Source organism: Stenella coeruleoalba (assembly GCF_951394435.1).
Source record: "Stenella coeruleoalba genome assembly, chromosome: 18".
NCBI lineage: Eukaryota > Metazoa > Chordata > Mammalia > Artiodactyla > Delphinidae > Stenella > Stenella coeruleoalba.
In genome coordinates this window covers 2,523,513-2,548,370 of record NC_137164.1, presented here as the reverse complement: position 1 = coordinate 2,548,370, position 24,858 = coordinate 2,523,513, and the positions used below count along the sequence as shown (strand labels likewise).

At 43.7% G+C, this 24,858-nt stretch overlaps 1 protein-coding gene across 1 annotated transcript in view; it reads left to right on the top strand.

Annotated features, from left to right (window-relative positions):
• Positions 1-11,466: 11,466 nt before the first annotated feature.
• SACS (sacsin molecular chaperone) overlaps positions 11,467-24,858 on the top strand; it is a 76,720-nt gene continuing 63,328 nt past the window's right edge. The window contains exon 1 of the mRNA XM_079903407.1: positions 11,467-11,722. The gene's annotated coding sequence lies outside the window, so the exon portion shown is untranslated. The remainder of the gene's footprint in view (positions 11,723-24,858) is intronic.

The following is a 24,858-nucleotide window of genomic DNA, read 5'->3' as shown; positions in this document are numbered from 1 at the left end:
CGCCCCTGCCCCGTAGCTGAGACCCCGTAAAGGAGCCCCAGCAGAGCAGGCCCCCGGGGAGCCTGCCCTCCAGAGCAGGCCCCCGGGGAGCCTGCCCTCCAGAGCAGGCTCCCGCCTCCCCGGTCTTTGGTCAAAGAATGAAACTTTCCTTTGCTTCTGAACTGAACTGGGCTTCGTTCTATTGGCGGGAGGACCCTTGCTGGGACCCGACTCAAAGGGTTGGTAACAACCCCACTGACCTCAGGACCTGAGTCGCGGTGGGACAGGTGTGGACTCCACCTCTGCGCTCCGCTAGGTGGGTGTGGATGGGGGCGGTACCTGACCTCTGCTAGCTCCCATTTTCTCCGTTGTGAGCCTGGTTTAATCGTGAGGTTTGCTGTGAGGTAGGAAGTAAATGACAAAGGCGGAGTCCCTGGCCCTCCATGAATGAAGTCCCCTCCACGTCCCAAGATGGGGTGTGCAGACATTCTTCTGGTTTCCCTTCGTGAAGCGAAGCCAACCCGACCCCTTCCAGAGGAGCACCCCTGCCAGCCGGGGCTGACTGTGGACCGATGGTCCTTTGAGAACATGGGACATGTGTCCTCAGATCTCCCACTGGTCGAGAGAAGCCAGAAGCCTGGATTGAAAGTGACATATTCCAACTCTTAAATGTTGACAATTTTAAAAAAGTATTTAAGTTATTTACCAACACTGTGCTGGCCAAAATGTAAAGGCCAAATGAGACACATCTGAGGCAGTAATTAAACTAGGGGAGTAGCAGGGAGAGGGACTAAACCCTCGGTAAGGCCCCTGGGAAAGTGACCTTTTTTTCCCCATTAAGACCACTTTTAGTGCAGACACGTCACAAACTTCTCTTAATCTTCTCATTAACTTAGTGAGGGAGGTGTTACTGATACAGAATACATTGAACCTGGATGAAGGAGGCAATACATCAGTAAAACCACATTATAAACGAAGAAGGCAAATCACAGAGTGGTGAGGGACTAGCCCAGGGTCAAGAAGATCAGACTGGAACCCACGTCTGTCATAGTTCAGTCTGTTCACCAGAACTTTTGGTTTACTCGACCCTCCAGCAAAAGAGGGTTTCATACAGCATTTTATCTGTAAAATAAGCTTCATCTTTTACACACTTTATCTCACATTTTCTCAGAACTAACCTTTGACCTAAGGGGGCCACAGTCATTCCTAAATAACCCTAAATAAGAGCTGGAACATTGTCCCTTACCTCGTAGGTGGTTTAGCTCCATCATTGGAAAAAGATAAGGCAAAGCACCCAAAGAAGTTCAGAGATGCTCCTGCTGCTTGAATTATCCTGTGGCTTTTCTCTCTCATGTGTATTTGATAATACTGGGTGGGTGGAATTTTCTGGGAGGATTGGCATGAATTTAGGGGTTTTGTAGAAGCTCAGCTAGAAAAACTAACTGTCCTGTTAAACTGGGAAAGAGGAGCTACAGGAGAACTTTCAGTTTACCATGCAGGTGAAATTTGCATGAGGGAAAGGTGATAGATTATTTTCCCAATCTCCAAACCCACAAGTGCAGCACTTGATATTCTATTTAGAAACAGGATGGAGCCCACATTCCTCACACTTTGCCCGAGGTAGCTGATGCCATTTCTGCTTTCCCTGTAAAGAACAACCATGGCATTTTATGTTCTTTCCATCCAGTAGATCTATTAGAAAGAAAAGGCAGATTTAGGGTTTAGGCGTAAGTGTTGTTTCTGTGCGTCTAATCTGCTCACCTGGACTTCATGGGCGCCTTTTTCCTGGATTTCCTTGTCCCACGGCTAAGATCATGCAGAGCTATGACATGAGTTACAAAGGCGGGGGGTAGCTGGAAAATAGCCACTGTGCCCTCATAAAAATATTTGTAATGGGTTCAGTTAGGAAAACAGCACTCGAGGAAGTTTTTGAAGGCATGCTAGATTTCTCCACAGTCAGTTCTGGTGTGTGTGTGTTGCCACGTCTGGTGGGTAAAAGGATTCTTGAATACTGCAGCTCTTCCTGGATCATCTGGGCAACCATAGGTCTTAGATTTCTCAATACCCTGGGATTCATTTTGATAGCATTAACAGTAATCAACTTTGTTGTATTTAGATTTCTTATACAATGTATCCATACTACCATATATTATTTAGCCATTAAAAACTATGTATTTAAAGCATAGATAAAGCTTGGGGAAATATTTTATAATAGTCAATAAAAAGTGTCAATTCAGACTTAAATTGTTTGAGTCAGTGACGCTTCTGGTTGTCAGTAACATTGACCTGGCTCAGATGAAAGGGGCTTTAAGTAGGTTTCAGGAGCCTCATGAGAATCAGAGACAGAGGGATCTCCTGGAAACTGAATCTGGAAAATCACCAAGTGTAAGGCTCCTTCCTCGGGCTCCTGGTTTCCCTGTTGAGGGAAATCTACCTCTTCCTGCACCTGCTTCCGGTTTTCCTCTCTCCACCCCACACTTCCTCTCCCCAAGCACAGCCTTTGCTGTCTCACAATCCAGCCTGCACGTGGCCCACACTGCCCTCCTTAGCTTCTCTCATACCTCACACATGTTCATCTCAATTTCATCACTCACTGGCTTCCTCTGTCTCCCAGTTCCAAATTCCTACGCTGATGGGCTCAGCCCATCTTTTGAGTAGGACCACAGCTCTCAGGTCCTTAGTTGGTCTAAGAATGGGCCACCCTATGGACATAGAGTCTGTCATACAGAGTGAAGTAAGTCAGAAAGAGAACAAATACCATATGCTGACACATAGATATGGAATCCAAAAAAAAAACAAAAAACAAGGTTCTGATGAACCTAGGGGCAGGACAGGAATAAAGACGCAGATGTAGAGAATGGACTTGAGGACACGGGGAGGGGGAAGGGTAAGCTGGGACGAAGTGAGAGAGTGACATGGACATATATACACTACCAAATGTAAAATAGATAGCTAGTGGGAAGCAGCTGCATAGCACAGGGAGATCAGCTCGGTGCTTTGTGACCACCTAGAGGGGTGGGAGAAGGAGGGTGGGAGGGAGACGCAAGAGGGAGGAGATATGGGGATATATGTATATTTATAGCTGATTCACTTTGTTATAAAGCAGAAACTAACACAGTATTGTGAAGCAATTATACTCCAAATAAAGATGTTAAATAAATAAATAAATAAAAGTAAGTTGAAGATTTTACATTTATTAATAAGTTTGAATGATTTATGGCATTCTAATTAAGTTGTCTAAGTTTCCTTAGTAGAGATTGCTAAAATTCACTAGAATCATGCTATGTTTTTATAAGATAATAAGATTTGTGAATTGGATTAAGAGCTAAAGGAAAACTTTAAATGTATAACTTTAATAAAATAAATATTAATTTTTAATATGAAAATCACATTTGAGTTCTATTTTGTGCACAGGCTTCTCTTGAGAATACCAGTTAATTGACACGGAGCCCCCCAGGCAATCATTTTCACCCTCTTTGTCCTCTTCCCCAGCCCTGGGTGGACACACCCAGTTACAAACGTGCACTGTCACTGCGTGTCTGTGTGCCTCCCTCTACTGGGGGACCTGCACTCCCCTGGGGAGGGGCCGTCCCCATCCCTCCATCCCCGGGGCCCAGTGCAAGTCTTGGCACTAGAAGGGCATGTCTTAGCCAGCTCTGCTGCTATACCAGGGACCACAGACTGAGCAGCTTAATCAAGACACTGATTCCTCGCGGTTCTGGAGGCTGGAGTCTGAGATCAAGGCGCCAGCATGGTGGGTTCCTGGCGAGGGCCCTCCTCCAGGTTTGTGGACAGTCGCCTGCATGCTGTGTCCTCACGTGATGCAGAGATCATCTCTCCTGTCTCTTCCAACAAGGGCACTAACCCTGCCGTGAGGCTCCCCGCTGGTGCCCTAGTCCCCTCCCAAAGGCCCCACCTCCTGGCACCATCACACTGGGGACAGGGCTCCAGCATCTGAACTCAGTGGGGACACGGACATTCAGTCCACAATGGGGACAGAAACAAGGTTTGCTAAAAGGATGAATGGTGTGGAGGAGGCTGAGGCCGGGAGGATGCCCGGCCCGGGTCTGGAGGGGGACTGCCTCGCGCCAGGCTTCTCTTGGGCTCTTCGGATGCTGTAGCTGTTCGTGTGTCACCGAGTGGGACCGAGTGTCCCCAGGCCACCCCCTCCACCTCCCACACACGTGTCCGCGGTGAGGTTATACCAACATTTGCCCGGCGTTGTGGCAGAGGATTCCCTGAGTCACGTCACCCGTGACCCGAGGCAGCTGCTCCTGGGCTGACACCTGTCACCACCTCCCCTCTCCCCGCAAGGGCCTCTGTGGAGCAGTAGCTGCTCTAGGCGAATAGTTGGCAACGATGTAATGATGTCTGGCTAATACTCATGGGAGAGCTGGGCCAGGTGCTGTGCAGAAAGCTTTATGCACGCAGGCTCTGTCATCATCCCATTCTACGTTCGAGGACGCTGATGCCTGAAGACAAGAGGTGTTACTGGGACCCACAGTGGTAGGTGGGGAGCCGGGGCTTGAACACAGCTGGCGTGTTCTTACCCATTCTGTCGCATTGCCTCACATCGTTGTGTGAGGTCCTTCCATGGTGGGGGGGTTTGGTACCTTCACAAAGTCCTCCGTGACTTCCTCATACGTAGTACGTCCGGCAGAACAGCTGAATTCCGGCTCATCTAAAAATGAACGTGGTTATCCCCACCTCCTGCTGGTGGGAATGTCAGCTGGTGAAGTCGTTCTGGAGACCAATCTGGCAACTGGTATAAGATGCTTTAAACATCTTATGTCCATCCTCTTTGGTCCACTGTTAACTTCAAAGAAGACAGCATGAGGAAATCATGCTAAATGCATACAAAGATTTATAGCTGCAATTGGATATAGCTGCAATATCCAACAGTAGAGAAATTGATAAAAGCCATTATAATACATCAAATGAAATGGAATGATAAACCTCCATTAAAAATTGTCTTTTAAAAGCACACTTAAAGACATAGAAAAATGTTCACAGAATTTTGTTATATGGGAGAAAATGCAGTCTTAAACAATGAATATATTGTGGTTCTAATTTTGCAAAGGATGTACTTCCAGTGAAATTTTAAACCAATACAAGCACTTAAATGGATGGAGCCATTGTTCAGCGTATATTAAAATTTAAATCCTGTGTTTCAACCATTCCACTCCTTATTACCTGCCCTAGGAAAATAGTCACAGGGACATGAAGAGGCAAGTACTGTCTTATTTTTAAATACTACAAATTGGACATCATCTTAACATCTATCAAGAAAGGAGGAGTTAAATATGCTGATTCGTCCTAACTGTGGAGTACTATGCAACAGTTAGAAAGATTGGGGTACTGGCATGAAATTTAAGACTATTTACTGACAGATTATTAGGTGGAAAAAGCAATTTGCAGGACGGGGAATCTAATTTGCGCTCTTCAGAAGACTCGATACAACGCGTTGTCATCTTTGTAGTGATACGTATTATCGAAAGGATCTAGGTTTACTCTGGAAGGAGACGCTCGGCATGATTACGGTTATTTATTCTGAGATGAGAATCTGGCGGGATGTTCGGGTTATAAAGGAAGGTTTCTTTTAGCTGTACCATTTGAGTCATTTTCAAGAAGAATGCAATGATGTTACTTGTGTAATTAAAAATTAACACTTTGAGTGTTTAAGAAAAACAGAAAGAAAGAAATATATGAACATGTCGACTATTTGATTTTTTTCTTTGATTATTGTTGTCTTTAACCTTACTAGGTTAAGAATTGTAACTCAGATTCTAAGCCTGAAAATTCTGTATTTTATGCAGCTGGTATATGGTAAGTGTCCAGGAAATAGTTTTTGGTTCAACTGCTTCTCTGTCTGTAATAGCGCCTCCTCAATGTCATCATTATCTCCTTATACTGCTGACTTTATGCTTACCTATATATTCATTTGTGTATATTTGGTCTCTCCCTGCTAGAATGTAAGCTCCACCTGGCAGGGCGCCCCCCCCCCCATTTGTTTACTGCTGTTTGTTTGCTGCAGTGCATGGAACAGGGCCTTACACATACAGGGTGATCAATAAATAAATAGTTGTCGAACGCACACATACGCCTAGGAAATAACCTGGAATGATTTCCACCCACTAAAAAATGCCAGCAGTGCTCTTCTGAGTGGTAGGATTATGGTTGGTTTTTATATATTCAAAATGATATATTTTTCAAGTTAAAAAGAAAAAAAAAAACCCCGAAGAGAGTGGGAGGCTGACCTGAGACAACTCCTAGTTGTATAGACTGTGTTTCGTTTTGTGGCCTCAAGAGGTTTGGGTTATTGACAACAGTGTTCCTTTTCTAAGGAGCTGATGATGTTGTAAACTGGTGTGCTTTTTATTTTTCTTTTCTGTTTTTTAGGTGACTAGGTTGGTTTCATGCATCACTGTAAACGTCGATTGTAATTTTGCCTACACAGCATCAAGTGGCAGAATTGGGTCCCTTGTAATTAAGATGTGCAAAGTTTGTACTTCTTCACTGTGACACCGTTATATTTTGAAGCAGGGACAAAACGAGCCCAATTTTAGCTTTGTACAGAAAGCTACTTACAAGGAAGCCGTGTGGCGCTGGCCTTTGTCTCTTTGTCTATGTGACTGCGCCTCAGAAGGCCTGGTTATTCTGGAACATCACAGGACTAGGAAGCTGCAGGCGTGTTAACTCAGAGCGGAGCTCCAGGGACTGACTGCTGAGAAAATAGTTCAGGGAACCAGTTACAAATCTGTACGCGCCAGAGAGCAGAAAACCTTCCTCTGCCCCCTTGGGTTCTGCTGGGACTCTGACATTAAACTGACAAAGGCCAGATTCACGAGAGTAAAGCCCAGAAGTTTTGATAAGCCATGCCCCGCGCCCATGCACACTGGAGAGACTCAAGGATGGGTCGCCAAGGGGTGGTTAGAACTTGGGGCTTACACAGGCTCGTCACAAAGGACAATGGGTGTGTAGGGGTATGACGAGCAAAGGAAAATGACAAACTGTGGGAAGGTACACACCAGGGGAAGCTGAAGGGAGGTGGGCTTTCTCAAGGTGGGCTGCTAGGAGCCCAGAGTCCTCTCCGATGATTAAGAGGAGGACTTAAAGCTTTTCTGTGTCTGCTGCTTCTCAACTGTCATCAGTTCGAAATAACCCTTAGGCCAAAGTGGCATATTTCAGGGCGCCATAGTCTGGTCCCCCACATAGCGTGCTCTGCCCCAAACCCCTCTGTTCAGCTAACGTTGGCCACACACCTAGATGTCCACTGGGGCCAGAGGCTGTGGGGACTTACAGGAAATCCACAACGTGGCTGGTGCCTCTTCCCTGCCGGCCTGGTTGTACTGAGGGCCACGTGCTTATGGGAACGTAGGTCTGTTAGTTTTTTCCGATGGCCCTCGTGTTCTCACAATTCAGGGGCTCCATGTCCTTCTCAGGTCTTGTCATGGGATCATTTTTCTGCTGTTGTTAGAAACGTAATGGGATTTTCTAGAAATTGACCTGAAGTAACATAGGTAGTTTTTAAGGGCAAGTGTCTTGCCCCCAGGTCTAAAGTTATACTTCTCAACTTGGGAAAGTGTCTTAAAGCAGGAAGTATACAAAACTAATAACCTCTACGATTTGAACACCTAGAAATTACTGATTATATGCCGAGCACCGTGTACTCCCACATTGGAAGGTAATATTCCCATTTCACAGATGAAAAAACTGAAAGTCATAGGTGACTTGCCTAGACCCTGGTTGGTTTTACAGGGGTTGAAGCCATGTTTGCTTGCTAAGCTGCTGAAAGCAGCTATTGGGATGGAGAGAGCCCTGTACACAGGTGAGCTAACAGAGACTGGGGAAAAGGCATGAAAGCTAAGACTCCAGAATGATGAGTAGGTGCTGAGATGGAGCTGACGTCTCTCAGGTTGAATGGCCATCTCTGAGTTGATAAAAATCTGACACTCATACAACTTTGTACGAGTTGGACGGTGCAGGTCGCGTGGGCAGAGGGGTTAGGCCCCAAGACATAGCTGGAAAGGGAGAGCGGGCCGTGGTGAAAGCCATGGCTGGGAGTCTTCCAGGAGAAGAAGCCAGAGGCCTGGTGATGCCAGCTCCTTAAAAGCCCAAGACAAGTGGCAAAGCTCCTCTGGCTAAGCTTTTGTGGTTCCAGACAAGTGGCAGACAAAAGCCCCAGACAAGTGGCAAAGCTCCTCTGGCTAAGCTTTCGTGGTTCCGGGCAAGGGTGGCTCTAGATGATACTTTATTATGCTATTTCCTAGGGTCAGCTTGAGGTGAGGTGGAGATACGGTGACCTCTGACCCGTGTGCATCAACAGCCAATCATGGACCGGAACACAGAAGATCCGGAAGCCTTTGACTTCCTAACATTGTTAGGACAAAGTCTAAATCTTTTGACAACAGCATTCAAATACCATGAACGGTACCAGGAATTTAACTGAACATGTGCAGTTTCCTGCGGGCGCTCGTGCACCTGGACAGTGCAGGCGGGGGTCACGGGGGTACAGGAACCTGCAGAACGAGTGGAAAGCCACGGGGAATCACGTGCGAGTGTCATGATAGTGGAAAGGCTGCCTTGTGCAAGCTTGTGAAGGGGCTGAAACGTCGCTGGGTGACTTCTGCAGAACCAGTATTTCACTGGGTGCTTCCTTGCAGGTGAGTAGGTGGGGCAAATGGATCAACCTTTCTGAAAACCATGTACGTCAACCTAAAGTCCAACAACAGGGAATTGGTTGAATAAATTATGGCATAGCTGTAAGAAGGGTTATTATGCAGGCATTAAAGAGTATGTTCTCAAAGAATGAAAGAGGAAAATATTCTCAGTATACTTTAAGTGGGAAAACCAGAAACAAAATTGATACATATATAAATATATAAATAGGATATGTATCAAAAGATGAAGAGCTGTTACATCAGATGGTAGGATTATGGGCTATGCTTGTCATATTTTCTCAAAGAAACCCACATTGTCTTTCTAATTATTGTAAGGCAATAACTGCTATTTAAGACAAAAAAATCTAGGTTTTGTCATTCAATTGCAAAAATGTCACCGAATGAGTGACAGGATAAGACCATGGGATTCGGTGTAACTGGCTGCATTTGTGTGGACACAGGTGGCAGGCAAGCCCACGACCCTTCTTCCTGTCTACACGGCCCTGAAGACCACTTTTAAAAAAATATATATAATATTATATATATAGTATTATACTATATATATTATATATATAGTATTATACTATATATAATATTATATATAGTATACTATATATAATATTATATATAGTATTATAATATATATTAGATATTATATTAGATATTATAATATATATTATACATAATATATATTTTTATATATATATATGCGGAGATCGGGGGCTACTCTTTGCAGTGGCTTCTCTTGTTGCGTAGCACGGGCTCTAGGCACGGGGGCTTCAGCAGTTGTGGCACGCGGGCTCAGTAGTTGTGGCGCATGGGCTTAGTTGCTCCGCAGCATGTGGGATCCTCCCGGAACAGGGCTCGAACCTGTGTCCCCTGTGTTGGCAGGCGGATTCTTAACCACTGCGCCAACAGGGAAGTCCCTGAAGAGCCAGTTTTGATGAGTATATCCGAGAGATACCAAAGAAGCAATTGGAGCACGTAGGCCTGGGCTGGTAGACCTGGGTGACGGCATCACTGACCCAGAAGGAGGGACAGAAGTCAGAGGGCACGGAGGTTCTCGCTTAGGGGCAGGGGCCCCGAGGAAGAGGCCACGCCACGCGGCAGTCCTCACCCAGGGGGTCTCCACCCCGAGGCAGACTCCGCATCCCTCCCCAAATGTCTTCTTGCTCCCGGGCTGACGTGACTCAGCACTGTGGCAGGTGCGGAGGGATTCCAAACCCGGCAGCAGAGTGTCAGGGAGAAGTGGGAACAATCTTACTGAAGTTTGCTCCTGATGAGGGGACACAGGACAGAATGACACCGCACAAGCTGCAGCACGGCTTCCTGGAAATTCACTAAGTCTCTCCCCCAAATTTCACTCATCATAGAAACCTTCATCTCCCCTCCCCTCCCCCGCCCCTCCTCCAGCTCTCTCGGGTCCTCTCCACCCCGCAGCTTTCCCTCTCCTAGGATTCCTGACACCTGGAGGACCTTCCAGCTAGGTCAGCACGACCAGGCTCTTCTCTGGGCTTCTGCTACTCGCATCCCCACACCCCCTACCCGGGGTATTCTTAGGGACCCACTTTCCTTGACAGGTTGGGGAGTGGGGAGTTATAAACTTAGAACTTCTCTAATAGTTCAGAGTTACGAGCAGATAACTGCACTAGGTGAACAAGAAATTGAAGATTTCCCCAGGGTCTATGGAGCCCGCATCTCGGTCGACATGGGCTTCGTTCACCTGGGGACCATCGAAACGGTGCTGTTAGAACTGAGGGGACAGGCTGGCCTCCACCTGCCACCAAGGGCCCACGCGGCACCATGTGAGAATCAGGGAAAAGGGCTCCCCAGCACGATTTCTCCCTGATGGAAATCTGTCATTACACGGTGATTTTGCTAGAACAAAACACTTCCTTACCATCTCCTAGGACATTATATTTATCCATCTAACTCTGTGAGGCTAAGATGCCAGGGAAACACCAGGCAGTTTAGTGTCCTGAGTGCAGCCCGCACAGGGCCATTCTGCAGAGGTGGGTGGCTTTGAATCTGGAGTGATTCTGACACTGGGGGCCTGGTTGGTCTCCCCAGGGGAGAGTTCTGGAGTTTGCTGAGCTGAGTTAGAAATTCTCCTCAGAGGTAAAGCAAGCCAGAGCTTCAAAGCTCCAGCCGTTCCCAGATAAGCTTGCAGTCCAGATCCACACTGGTGAAGCAGACGCGTCCACACTGGTGAAGCAGCCGCGTCCACACTGGTGAAGCAGCCGCGTCCACACCGGTGAAGCAGACGCGTCCACCGGGAACCTGGATGAGGAGGACAGTGCACCGAAGGGGGAGGGGAGGTAGGGCTGTCTGTGAAAACAGACTCTCCCGGTATTTCACATCCTCCTCTTGTAGGAAGCAAGGAGATAGATACTACCTGATCTATCGTTCCTATCGTTTTATTATTAAACAGACAGTAACAATGAAAACTTAGAGCGTTTGACAGCTGTGCAGCATTTCACAGTTTACAAAGCCTTTCGAGCGAATGCTCTTTTTAACCTTCGGAAACTCCTACCCAAATCCAAATAAAACACAAAAAATTCCTTGTGAGCTAGAACCTGCAAGGCAAACAGAGCGTATTATCGTGTTTTAGTAGCAAGTGTGTGGCTGCTCTTCAATTCTAGTAGATGATAGGATTTCCAGACTGGATGTGGCCGGTCACAGTCTGTTTTCCACGGGGAAAATGCCGCCCACAACCGACTTGTCTAAGGTCACACAGCCTTAGGTATACCAGTGTCCAAGAGAGATGATCTCCTGGTAGGCATGCCTTCCTCCTAGGTGCAACTTTGTAATGTGAACAGAAGAGATAATGCACTTACTGTCCTCTGTACCACCAGTTGGAGCGACCAAGCCGCATTTTGCAGCATTATTGAAACCGAAGGTTGGTGATGGTCCTGTCTCTTTAAAAAGAAAAAAAAGGCGCGCGGGGTGTGGGCGGGTAGCTGCTGACTGCGGCACGGCGTCCGGTGGCCTGGACCAGTGCGGCTGCGGTGGCAGTCACGCTGGAACCTGCTGATGGGACACAAGGACCACAAAGGCCGGGGACGCGATGCTGGCAGCCACCGGTGAGTATGTGAGGGGCCGGCCGGATGTCACGGGAGCGGGCCGGGGCCCACGGGAATGCGGGCTCCGCGGGGGATGGGTCACCAGGTCCTCTGAGAGCGGGGCTGGGACCGGGGCGCCCGGGCCCTGCGGTCGCCTTGGGAAACGCCCTTGTGAGAGGACAGAGACGCGTCTTTAAAGCTCTGTGCTGCTGTAAGTTAGGGGTTCTTTTGGCGATTCCCACTTTGGGCCGCAGCCTGCGGTTTACCGGGGAGGCTCCGACTGCAGCCTTGCTAGAGAGATCCCCGCGGCCGAGATGCTCGGAGCTCCCGGCTTTGTCATTTTAATTCCCACCCCGTCCTGTGGGTTTGCTCACAAAGGGTCTGCTGCTGTAATGCAGAGTGTGGAGCGCAGAGTGCTGTTGAATAATAAAGCGGGATTCCCCAAGTGCCTTCTAGGCTAATTTATAGTAATTGTTCTCCTTTGAACAGCATGCTCGTAAATGATGCCACTTACTGCAGTTATCTTAAGTAGTAATATCTGAAAATCCTGCTTTTAGTTGAAAACATTTTACTTAGTTATTAAATTTTATCTTAATAAGTGATCATTAAATTCTTAGAGTATCCCAGTTTTAACAGTAGCAACGAAAATCTCTCACTCTTTTTCTTAAAACAAGGTTGATACCTCGGTGAAGAGTGTCGGGTTTGCTTCTAACATGTCGATAGCTTGGACTTTAATTTTTATGTAGGTTTTGTTCTCACTGTGTGAAGAAAGCCTGTTCATTTGAGTAAAAGGCAGAATGCAGGTCAAGCCCATATGCCCCCGCAGCTGAGGAGAGCTGCCCTGAAGTTATACTGAGGGGAGCTCTTACCTTTCCTCCACTGCAGATAAACGACTGACACTTAATCCCATTTTATTTGTCACTTGAAAAGCAAATCTCTCACATTGTTTTCGGAAGTTATTCCTTGATAACCAGACACATATTAGGTTAATGCATGGTTGTCATAACCCAGTGGTTTTACTTGTGACTAACCAGCCGTCTTTCCCTAATCTTGCTGCAGTCTTCTTCACATCATGGACAAATGATACCCAGTTCCTTTTCCTCCTTCCTCCGTGGCCGTCCTTCATCCTTTCTTTACCTTCCTGGCTTTTCAGCTGGCCAATTGCCTCCTTTTCTGTGGAGGTCAAGGCTCCTTCGGTCTCCCTTTCAAACAAACCATATTCCCATATTTTCCTTGTTCCTGGCCTGGTTTGTAAGATCTTTTCCATGCTGGATATGGTGTTTTCTATTCTTCACATAATAGGAAGGAAAACCTGACTGACAGCCTTATTTTAAGACTTTCGGCTTACATCAGCAGCGTCTGGTGTATTGCTGCTTTACCCTGGATTTGCTCTCAGAAGCCTTGGGTTCAGATCTCAGCTCTGCAGCCCCTGAAAACCCACTCAGCTTCTGCGAGCCTCAGTTCCTTCCTGTGTCAGAGATAATGGCAGTTGTTCACACAATTTTCCAGGGTTGAAATGAGCCAGTGCATCTGAAGGCACCCAGCACGGTACTTGGCACAAATGTAGCTGCTTCGCGGGTGTTCTGTCATTTTCTCATTCAGTCCACCCCTCCGTGAGGAAGCAGGCGAAAGAGGTTTCTCAAACATTCTTGTAAATCTAGTGATCTGAATTGTCTTTGGGCACAATGAAATGTGGATTATTTTTCCTCTTGTAAGGGCCCCCGTCTTCTTTCCTTCTGTTGATTCACTGTGACTGCTGACATCCCAGAGCCAGGTGGATGGAAGAAATAGAAAGCATTTCGATAGGAGAAAGAAGAGGCATTTTGCTTATGTCATTAAGTGAATGATTCCTTAATGCATAGGTACGTAGGAGCCAAAAAAAGTGTTGTCAAAATTTTAAATTATCTTTTTCTAAGACTAGACATTAATAAACCACCTTGATGAAAATGGCAATAGTGTCCTTGTTGACTAAATAATCATCCTAAGATGAAGCTCAGGTTTTCACAATTCTTTCCAACAGAACAATGCAAGCTGCTGACAACATAACTGACTTTCAATTATAATACAGTTACAATTAGCATACTTTCAAGATTTTCTTTCCCAAATGGAGAGCCTAGGTAAAATAACAAAAGATTTATTCATTAAGCAAAGAAGAACATCCTTCGTTTTTTTGACAAGCAAAAATAAGTAAAGCATAAATTGCTGTTCACACTGGATAAGGCCATGTTTAACAGTAAGAATGTACATATAGTGTTATACAGGGACTGGGTTCTCGGTAATTCTATGTTCGCTGTTTTACTATTTATGCTTATTATTATGTTTTGTCATTAATTCTTTAATAAATTTTTATTTTAAAAAATCAAAAAAAATGGAGGTTTCTCATACCATTTCCCTAAAGGTATGAATGTTGAAATGATCTTTTGACCAAGTGCTTCTTCATCAGCTCTAAGTACAAAAAAATATATTCAGTACTTGCTAAGGATGTCTTATAAACGTGATGCTGGTATTTCCATGTTGCCGCAGGCATGTTCTACTGGAAGAGGAAAGGCCAATTTCCTTTTTCTGGCTCCCATCAAATCCTGTATGGTGGCAGAATTGAGGATGATATTGACTGTCCAGCCATGAGTCCAAGTGGGCGGTGCAAAAGGCGCTGATTTGAAATTGGAGCAATTCCCGTGGCGGTTCTGATCTTGGACAACCTGGGTGGCAACTGGCTTTTCGTACTGCCAATGCCGTTACTGTTTTAGTTTCTATTTTGCGTGCCTTTCTCCTGGCCACCTTTGCTTTCCTTAAACTCTGCGCTTAGCACATAGTGTCAGATGTAAGTCGAGGACGGTGCCATTGTGCCAGGACACATAAGGAAGGTGGAAGAAACACTGGCCTGGGAATCGGAGGCGTGGCTCTGCCTCGGCTGTGGCTTCTGTTTGTGCTAATGGGAGAGTCTGTTAACCTCAGCTCTGAGATAAGAGGTATGGTGTAGACAGTCTTTACATTTCCTTCAAGGCCTGGTATACTCCAGTTTATCACAATTATTGATCAAATAGCACACTTTCACGTATGTTGTCTCTCTTCATCTTCACAACAGCCTTGTGAAACAGGCAACCCATTTTGCAGATTATAGAATGTAAAATTGAAAGAGAGTGGAGCCCTGACCATTTCTTATTTGTAGAAAGAGGGGGTTGACTGGGCGGTATCTCAATTCGCTTTTCTTGCTGGATATCAGTGAGCGCTCAGATTGCCAACCCTGAGCGGTGACCCCTGCACCCTGTGTGCCCTCTCAGGGCACTAAGAGGTCATTGGCGGTGTGAAGCCCAGGATGCCATGGGGCTTCTCGGTTTTGTAAGGGGAAACCTATGGTCCACTTACAGCAACATGCCATCCAGACAAGCATTCGTCTTCAATATTCCTCTCTGGATGAGACCACGAGTCTGTCCTCTAGTCAAGAAAATACGGGCTCTGCAGTTCACATATCCTTTTCACATGTTCTGAAACGACGACATTTTAAAATAAGTCAAAGCCGCCTGAATATTTTTATGGGTGGTCATTTAAACTTCAGAGATCTCCTTATTTCATTAAAATACTAAGTGCTAGAGAGGAGTTTGTATTTGAATTTTTGGAGCATCTGGAATTTGTGCACTATTTCACCATATTAATAGAGGTTTAGTCTTTTTTTTTTAAATAAAGAAAACATTTAGGAGATGGGGGTGTATGTATGTGTTAGTTTCTGCTGTACAGCAAAGTGAGTCATAAACATATATCCCCTCTTTTTCAGTTTTCCTCCCCATTTAGGTCACCACAGAGCACTGAGCAGAGTTCCCTGTGCTATGCAGTAGGTCCGCGTTAGTTATCTATTTTACACATAGTCGTGCATATAAGTCAACCCCAATCTCCCAATTCATCCCACCCCCTCCTTGTTTTTAATGCAATGATACATTTAACCATTAAAAAAAGTCCTAATAGGGTTACCAGATAAATTACAGAAACTATTGCATAAGATAAACATAACCTAAAAAAATTATTTGTTATTTGTTTGAAATTCAAACTTAACTGGGCATATTTTTATTTGCTATGTCTGGCAACCTTATATAAACAGAATCTTAACTGATAAATTAAATAATAGTTACTTTGAGCGTAAAGATATTAATTTGTTAGGTTTTTAAACTTAAAATATAAGTTATATCTAATCTTTATCAATTTTCCATAACATGCCAAACATTTCCCTGGGTTTATTTATTGATACTTTTGTTTATTAAATGTTTAAGTTCAATGATTATCCTAAGAAAATTCTGATCCTGAAAAACGTATTATGTACCTTCATTTTCCCAAGAGGTCCGGCTAGTGACTGAAAAAAAAATACCCAAGCCTTTAAATACATTTATTAGGAATCAGGTAAACGCGGTTTTGAAAACGGGCTCTACATCAGACTAGCTCTGATGCTTCATCTCTTGGAGCCTCAGTTTCCCCTTAACTGGGCCTGAGAATAGCTCAGTGACCCTCTCCCCTCCCCACCTCTGGGATCAGATGGCTGGTGAACAAAGTCCCTGGCAGGCTCCCAGAGAAGCACTGGTTTTCAAGTGAATGAGTGAATGTTATTTTTCCCTTCAAAAAGCTAGATAATAATAATATTAGTCAGATAATATCAAAAGAGATATATTTCAATCATATAATCTATTTTTAATATATTATTTTTAAAAGCTTTATTGAGTTATCATTCACATACTATACAGTTCACCCATATGGCATATTACTTTTATGTAAAATTTATCTTTGAAGATAATTAAGCTTTTAAAGGTAAACCTAAGACTTCAAGGAGTTTACTCCAGTGGTAGCCCTTCCAAACCCCTGCCTCCAACAATTAGCTCTGCCTGTCGACGGACCAAAAGTTGAGGCTAGATCAACTCAATTCAAGATATGCTATGACAGTATGTGTGTCTTTTATTACCTGGAAATGGGCCAAAATGACTAAACTATTCATTCTTTATTGAATACCTTCTGTATCCATGGACCTGCATCTGACCGAGTAGGGGGGCAAAGATGAGTTAGACGTTCTTGAGGAACTTTTTGCAAAGTGGACGAGGAAGATTTGTACAACATAGAAGGGATTTGGGACAGTAAGGGAATAATTTATACATTTTTCTTATTAAATTTGAGACAGTATTTTTTCTGCTGTACATTCTACTGGAAATCTTCAGTTACACACACACACACACACACACACACACACACACACACACACACACACACACACACACACACACACACACAGAGATAAGTATCCCTTACCTTTTTTTTTGCACTCCGCAGGCCTCTCACCGCTGCGGAGCACAGGCTCCGGACGCGCAGGCTCAGCGGCCATGGCTCACGGGCCCAGCCGCTCCGCGGCAACCCGTGTCCCCTGCATCGGCAGGCGGACTCTCAACCACTGCACCACCAGGGAAGCCCTCCCTTACCTTTAACTTCACTTCTCGGCTCTGTAAAGTGCATTTTTGTAAATCTTCCATTTCAGGGGTGTTTACTTGAGGTCAAATAAGGCTATAGTGACCATGACCTTTTCTACGGTAGATTGTGCCCATACGGTTCTGTTAATTAATGACAGCCGCCATTCTTGCTTTGCCTTACATTTTGGTCTATTGATTTATAGGGTGAATTAATCTGACTTCTCTGTTTTGCAAAGATGCCATTTTCAAGTCTGTGCTGACTCATGTTTTGTTCTGACAGCGAGCAGAGCACGACCATTATTCTGAGGGTAATTCCAGTGGAGGCTTTCTGTGGGCCCGCAGTCTATGTTGGTTCCTTGTTTCTGTAACGTCAGGGACTTTCAAGGGTGAATTTTCAGCACGTCACAGAGGTTTTAGCTGCCTGTGAATACGTCTGATCAAACACGATGAAGAGTAATGTTGATTTTTAATTCCCAGCTTTAGAGGAATGTGTATCCTGTTGGCTGGAGATCGCTGAAGGCAACTCTGGCTCTAGTCTTTGCTATAAATAGGTGAAAAGACTGCTTCTAGGGAAACTGAAGCTTTCTTGACAGGTAGAGCTCAGGGGTCCATGTGAACTGTGAAGGGGGCGGGGCACCCTGGACGTCCCTGCTTCCTTAAGACAGGGCCCTTGGGCACAGCGGCCGTGAGTTAAGCCCTGGGTATCCGGCCAGTTTCCATTTCACGTAGAGCAACTCAAAGGAATATTCACCCCAGTGAGTAAGTGGAGCAAGCGTGTTTCTTTCCTGCTCCTTAAATGAGATCATATATGGCGTCAAATCCGACTGCTCTGAGGGAAGCCCAGGTTGCCACAATAGGGTGTTTTTGCTGGGAAGGTGAAGAAATCACTGGAGGGACACACTGTGCTTGTATTAGCCGTGGGCGGTGGCTTCAGGAGTCAAAGCCGAACGCGGGGATTTCACAGCTGGTCAGGGTGGACGGCCAGGCCTGTTCCCTCATAGCCATCATAGGGCACTGACTGTTTAGCCCCTGATGCGTGAGAGAACAGGGATCAGTGGGCGAGAAGGGCATGAGCATTTCCTGTCCCTTTGTGGGTCCATGAGCAAAAAGACTGGCATCCCGTATGTGCAGGACCGGCCTGCTGTTCATTAAGTACTTTTAGACACCGTTCAGGCTGGTGTTCATGATGACTCTGTGTGTAGATGGGGCAAGCTGTCCCGTGTCACAGTGAGGAAGGCTGGGCACGGAGAGGTTATGTGACTCCCGGGTCGTGACCTCGATTGAATTACTCTTCCCCAAAGTGATATGATGGGAGCAAGCTTCCTTCCCCTTTGGGGACCCTATGGGCAGAGAAGGAAATAATATTTGAGTGTCTGTATTGTGTTAGGTACTCAATAGTGGGATTAAGGTAAGAGATGGAGTAAAGACCTTAGTTTAAGTCCCAGCATGAGATGGTGCTTGACTTTTCTGGACACCAGTTTCCTGATCTGTCAAATGGAATTAATAATTTCCTACCAAATCACGAGGCTGTTATGAGACTGAAATAAGATAATATCTATGAAATCACTTTAACAAATGAAAGATACCATACCTCTACAAGATAACCTTACCATACTGCATTACAGTTTTACTGTCAACAGCAATGCAACTGGGTACAAAATTTAGGATATCCTAATTTTCTTGGCTGTGTTAATGAAATATGTAAACACAAAATTATCATGAAAGCAGTAAAAAAAAATCCCAGTTTTTTCATATCCTGATTAATTTGATTGTTTTGTTGAGGAATTGTCAATTTATCAGTATGTATAGTTTGAACGTTGACATTTCTTATTTTTTTAAATTGCATCAGACTGCTGTTCAATCATATTAGATGCCATAAAAAGGCTACTAGCTTTTATCTTCCATGCATTATTGTAAAGGATTTATAAAAGGAAATGTGTGGTACACTGAAGCACTCAAAAACAGATGCACTGTCAGATGAAGATCTATACACAAGAGAAGCATTGAACACATAAGTATAAAAATCTATATAGTGGTAGTCCTATAATCAGTAAGGAACAAAACATTTCTGTAGGTTAATACAATAAAAATGAAATAGAACTAAATATATGCTTAATTATAGGCAGAGATGTGTTCATATATCTGCATAGGTAGAATGGCCACAGCACACCAACAAATGGATGTTTGTTGAACTGAATGAACGTGTGTGTGAAAGCATGTACTGAGAATCAAGAAAGACATTTTAATATTTCTTTGTCTACATATTTTGATCTTAAATTAGTACAAAGTAATCATGAGAATAAGAAAAAGAATATAAAGGCTTGTTCATTATAAATATAATAAACAATATATAATAAATAAAACAATATACATAACAATATATAATCATGAGAATAAGTAAAACAATATATAATAAAGGTTATTATATATATAATAAACAACACATAATTATTTGTGAATGTTGATGCGCTCCACACATTTCACTATTATTATATGAAAGCAGCCTGGTTTATTGTTGAAATCCCTTACCTGGGGGTCAAGAGGTCTGCTGGGGCTCTGTCACTTCCTAGTGCCCTAGGAGGCTCTGTGATGGTGCGCATAACCTCGCTCCTTCACACTCCGCCGGCAGAGCTAACATCTCTGTAAACTAACACCGACAGGTCCCGAGGACTTCTGTCATCTTGTCCCCATCTCTATGCCTGTAGGGTGTGGGCACATCCTCTAGCCTCTTATAGCTTTGGACTCTTGACCTGTAAAATGAGGCAGCTATCTGGTCTACCTCTTTTATAACGTTGTCTTGAGGATCACATGAAACAATGCATGTAATTGTAAGGACTACACATAGGTAAGGTACTGCTGGGGAGGAAGACATTTTCCTCTTCCCTTCTAAGTTCTGCTGGCTGGTCTAAGGATGAAATTAACACGAGACAGATTAAGATGAGAAAATCAGACAAAATTTTATTAACGTGTATACATGGACAGACCCAGGAACTGGGTAACTCGCCGAAGTGGCCGAAGCCCTCATCTTAAATACCATCCTCAGCTAGAGACATGAGAGGAGGTTGGGAATAGGGCTTTGGGACTTGAAAGTGGAGGAAGGCAATTGACATGAAGATGGAAAAGCAAGAGGTTGGTGAACAGCCGTTTGCTGGGCCAGGCAGAGACAATGGGACACAGAGAAGAATGCTAACAGACAGACTTAGTGCATAATACAGCTATGTATGGTGATTCTCCCTTCCTGGAACACGTGCTCTGTGTTCTTTTAGGCAGTTCGTGGGAAGGTCAGAGGTTCACCCTGAGGCTTTGGGGCCTTAAACATAATCAGCCTAAGTTGTATTTTTTTTGTGTGGTATGCGGGCCTCTCCCTGCTGTGGCCTCTCCCGTTGCGGAGCACAGGCTCCGGACGCGCAGGCTCAGCGGCCATGGCTCACGGGCCCAGCCGCTGAGCGGCATGTGGGATCTTCCCAGACCGGGGCGTGAATTCGTGTCCCCTGCATCGGCAGGCGGACTCTCAACCACTGCGCCACCAGGGAAGCCCCATCCTAAGTTTTTAAAAAATTTATTTTATTGAAGTATAGTCGATTTACAATGTTGTGTTAATTTCTCCTTCACAGCAAAGTGATTCAGTTATACATATACATATATATTCTTTTCCATTATGGTTTATCACAGGATATTGAATACAGTTCCCTGTGCTCTACGGTAGGACCTTGTTCATCCATCCTATAGACACTAGTTTGCACCTGCTAATCCCAACCTCCAGATCCATCCCTCTGGCACCACCCCTCCCCCTGGCCAACCACAAGTCTGTTCTCTATGTCTGTGAGTCTGTTACATAAATAAGTTCATTTGTGTCATATTTTAGATTCCGCATGTAAGTGATATCATGTGGTATTTGTCTTTCTCTTTCTGACTTGCTTCGCTTAGTATGATAAATGGCAAATTTTGCTCCCCTACAGTACTGTTATTTAAATACCACGTGCAGAATTTCATACTAATGAAGAAGGATTTATTGGCACCAAGTGGATCTTGGGAACCCCAAGGAATACTTTGAATGTTTGGGGAATAAGTTCTCAGGGAGGTTTCACAAGGGGCTGGACTCATGCCCTGATAACAGAGAGGTATTTAGGGAAGGAGTGGGTGCTGCTCAAGTAGGCACCAAAAAATGAAGCCATGCTGGGAGGGGCGACCCTGTCTGCAAATCCCTTTTCTCTCCTTGCCTCCCCTCCCTTCCTTTCCTCTTCTTTTAAAATCTTATTACGTAGACTCTGTTATTCCATCTGTGCCTCATTTTTAATGAACAGCTATTATGATAATAAATGAAAGATATTAAAAATACTACTTCAGACAGAGCTGTCATTATATACTCTTCATCATGTTATAAACACTTTCAACATTATCCCATGTAAAAGACACAATATAGTACAAATTTAAATTTTATCATTTTAAAACGGAAATGCTATGCATAGGAAAGAGTATATATAAATTGGAGTCTTTGGCTCACTTTTCTTTGAGGTTGTATCTTTTTTTACTTCCAAGTTTTTTTTGTTTTTTTTTGATTGTCTGTGTGACAGATATGTTCTCCTGATTTATGTAGCTTGCTTTAGGTGAACAGAAGTTCTAAATTTTAATGTGGTTTGAATGTAGCCATCTTTTCTTCTACGGTTAGGGCTTTCTATTTGTTGTTTAAGGAGTTCTTCTGTACCCTGAGGTCATAAAGATATTGGGTTATATTTCTTTGCAGAAACTTTAAGGTTTGATTTTCTCACTCATGCCCTTAATCATCTGGAATTGATACTTGTATGCAGTGTGAGGCACAGATACATTTATGTTTCCAGGTGGATAAGCGCTTGTCCGGGTAACATTTTTTGAAGGGTCCAGCTTTGCGCACTGAACTGACAAACACCTCTGTCATGTATCGAGTTTCCATTAATGCGTGGATCTGTTTCTAAGCTCTCTGCTGTTTGATTGTTCCTGTGTGAATGCCATACCAACTTAGTTATTGTTTTATATTACAGTTTGCTATTTATAAAGCAAGTCTTTCCCCTCCTGCTTCTGAAGGAGTGTCTTTATTCTTATCCCCTTGTTCTTCCATAAAACTTTTAGAATTTCAAGTTTCATTTTAAAAGGTTGGGATTTTTTTTTAAACATCTTTATTGGAGTGTAATTGCTTTACCTTGTTGTGTTAGTTGCTGCTGTACAACAAAGTGAATCAGCTATATGTATACATAGATCCCCATATCCCCTCCCTCTTGAGCCTCCCTCCCACCCTCCCTATCCCACCCCTCTAGGTGGTCACAAAGCACCAAGCTGATCTCCCTGTGCTATGCGGCTGCTTCCCACTAGCTATCTGTTTTACATCTGGTAGTGTATATATGTCCATGCCACTCTCTCACTTCGTCCCAGCTTCCCCTCCCCCTCCCCGTGTCCTCAAGTCCATTCTCTACATCTGCGTGGATGGACCTAGAGTCTGTCATACAGAGTGCAGTAAGTCAGAAAGAGAAAAACAAATACCATATGCTAACACATATATATGGAATCTTAAAAAAAAAATGGTTGTTGTGATTTTGATTGGAATTCCTTTGAATTAAAAGATCCATCTGAGGAGAGTGGACATTTCAGTGATATTGAGCCTTCCTGCCCATCATATACATCTCTCCATTTTTAAAAGGGTGTCTTTTGTTCAAGTTTATAGCTTTTCTATCTCAAATTTTTATACAAGTTCTTTTGTTATAATTATTCCAAGGTAACTTATTTTTTCGTGCTATTATAAATGGTTGTCTTAAAAACTTCCTTTTTTAAAAAAACTTTTGGGCTTCCCTGGTGGCGCAGTGGTTGAGGGTCCGCCTGCCGATGCAGGGGACACGGGTTCGTGTCCCGGTCCGGAAAGATCCCACATGCCACGGAGCGGCTGGGCCCGTGAGCCATGGCCGCTGAGGCTGCGCGTCCGGAGCCTGTGCTCCGCAACGGGAGAGGCCACACCATTGAGAGGCCCATGTACCACAAAAAAAAAAAAAACAAAAAAAACCCAAAAACTTTTGTTGGTGTGTAGAAGTACAATTGAACTTTATCAGGAATCTTGATAAACTCTATCATTAATTCTGTTAATTTGTCTGAAATTCTTTTCGACTGTCCCATCTGTGAATGGTGATTGTTTTGTCCCCTCTTCCGCCCCCCTCCTCCTGCCCCTCTCATTTTTTTTTTTTTTTTTTTTTTTGTCTTGTCCTGGCAGTGCCTGCAGTGAAATGTTTACTAGAAGTGGAGATAGCCCAGTGTGAGGTTTGCCCATTAAGGAAGTTCCCATCTACTTCCTATTTACTAAAAGTTTTTTGTTTTCTTTCCTTTTTTTGAGAGGGGGGTTCATTAATGGATATTGGGTTTTATCCTCTGATAAGTCCAATAAATTGGTCATAAAGTATTATCTTTATTATACTACACATGCTCCATTCAACGTCCTAATACGTATTTGGAATTTTTGCACCTATGTTCATGAGTAAGATTGGCCAGTAATTTTCCTTTCTCAGGCTGTCCCAGTCTAGTTTAGATAACTGGATTTGGGAATATTCTCAGTCTCATGACATTATTGGGGCATATTGTCTGTTTTTATGTTCTCTGGTAGAATCTGTAGCTTTTAGAGTTGCTTGTTTATTGAATATTTGGTACATCTTACCAGTAAAGCCATCTAACCTAATGTTTTCCCCAAGGGGAGATTTTAAATATCAGTGATTGAAACTATTTCATAGGCTTGACTTATTTCTTGAATTAGTTTGGTACTTTATATTTTTCTAAGAATTTGTCCATTTTCAAAATTTGAAAATGTATTACCTTAAAGTGTTTTTTTTTGGGTATTCCCTGGTGGTCCTGTGGTTAGGACTTGGCTCTTTCACTGCCAGGGCCGGGGTTCAATCCCTCGTCAGGGAAGTAAGATCCCACAAGCCATACAGCACGGCCAAAAAAAAAGTTTTTTTTAGAAAAAATAATGTTCTCTTATCTTTTTCATTTCTGATGCATTCCAACATTTTTTTTCTTCTTTGCTTTTATCTTGATCAGTCTTGCCACAAGTTGGCCAATATTATTAGTCTTTTTAAAGAACTAACTTTTCCATTGTATCTCTGTTTTCTATTTCATTAATTCTACTCTTATCTACTCTCAACCTTATTTTCTTTGAGCTTATCCCCATTACCTTTTTTCCGAAATTCTTGAAATGGATACTTAATTTTTAGCCTTTCTTCTTTCTGAATAAAATCATTGAAGGCAATGAATGCCCCATAAATTTACTAATCCCCATTTGTAATGAGGAAAGAGCAAGTCAAAGATGCAGTGTTTTTCATGGACACTTGTGTTTTCAACCAGAATTTAATAAGATTCCTTTTGTTTATTTTTAGAGCTGCCTTCTATTTGTGGAACATGGTACTGGGTTTCCTTTTATAATACATTTATTTAAGTAGAGAGTCATTTAAAGAAAAAAAAATTAAGTAAATAATCAAACAGGTGGTACACAATAGGCCAAAGATCTTCAAAGTGGTATGTTGCATCTCAAATATGAGAAATATTATGAAATGACTATAATTTGGGACTATTGTTTGGGAAACTGATGTTCCAGTCAACACACTGCCTTCTCTCATCCACATGTGTGGTCATTGGCATATAGTTATTCAACCGCAGATGGTGAGTTCTGCGCAATTAAAGGATAAGACAGGTCCTGGGGAGATGCACACA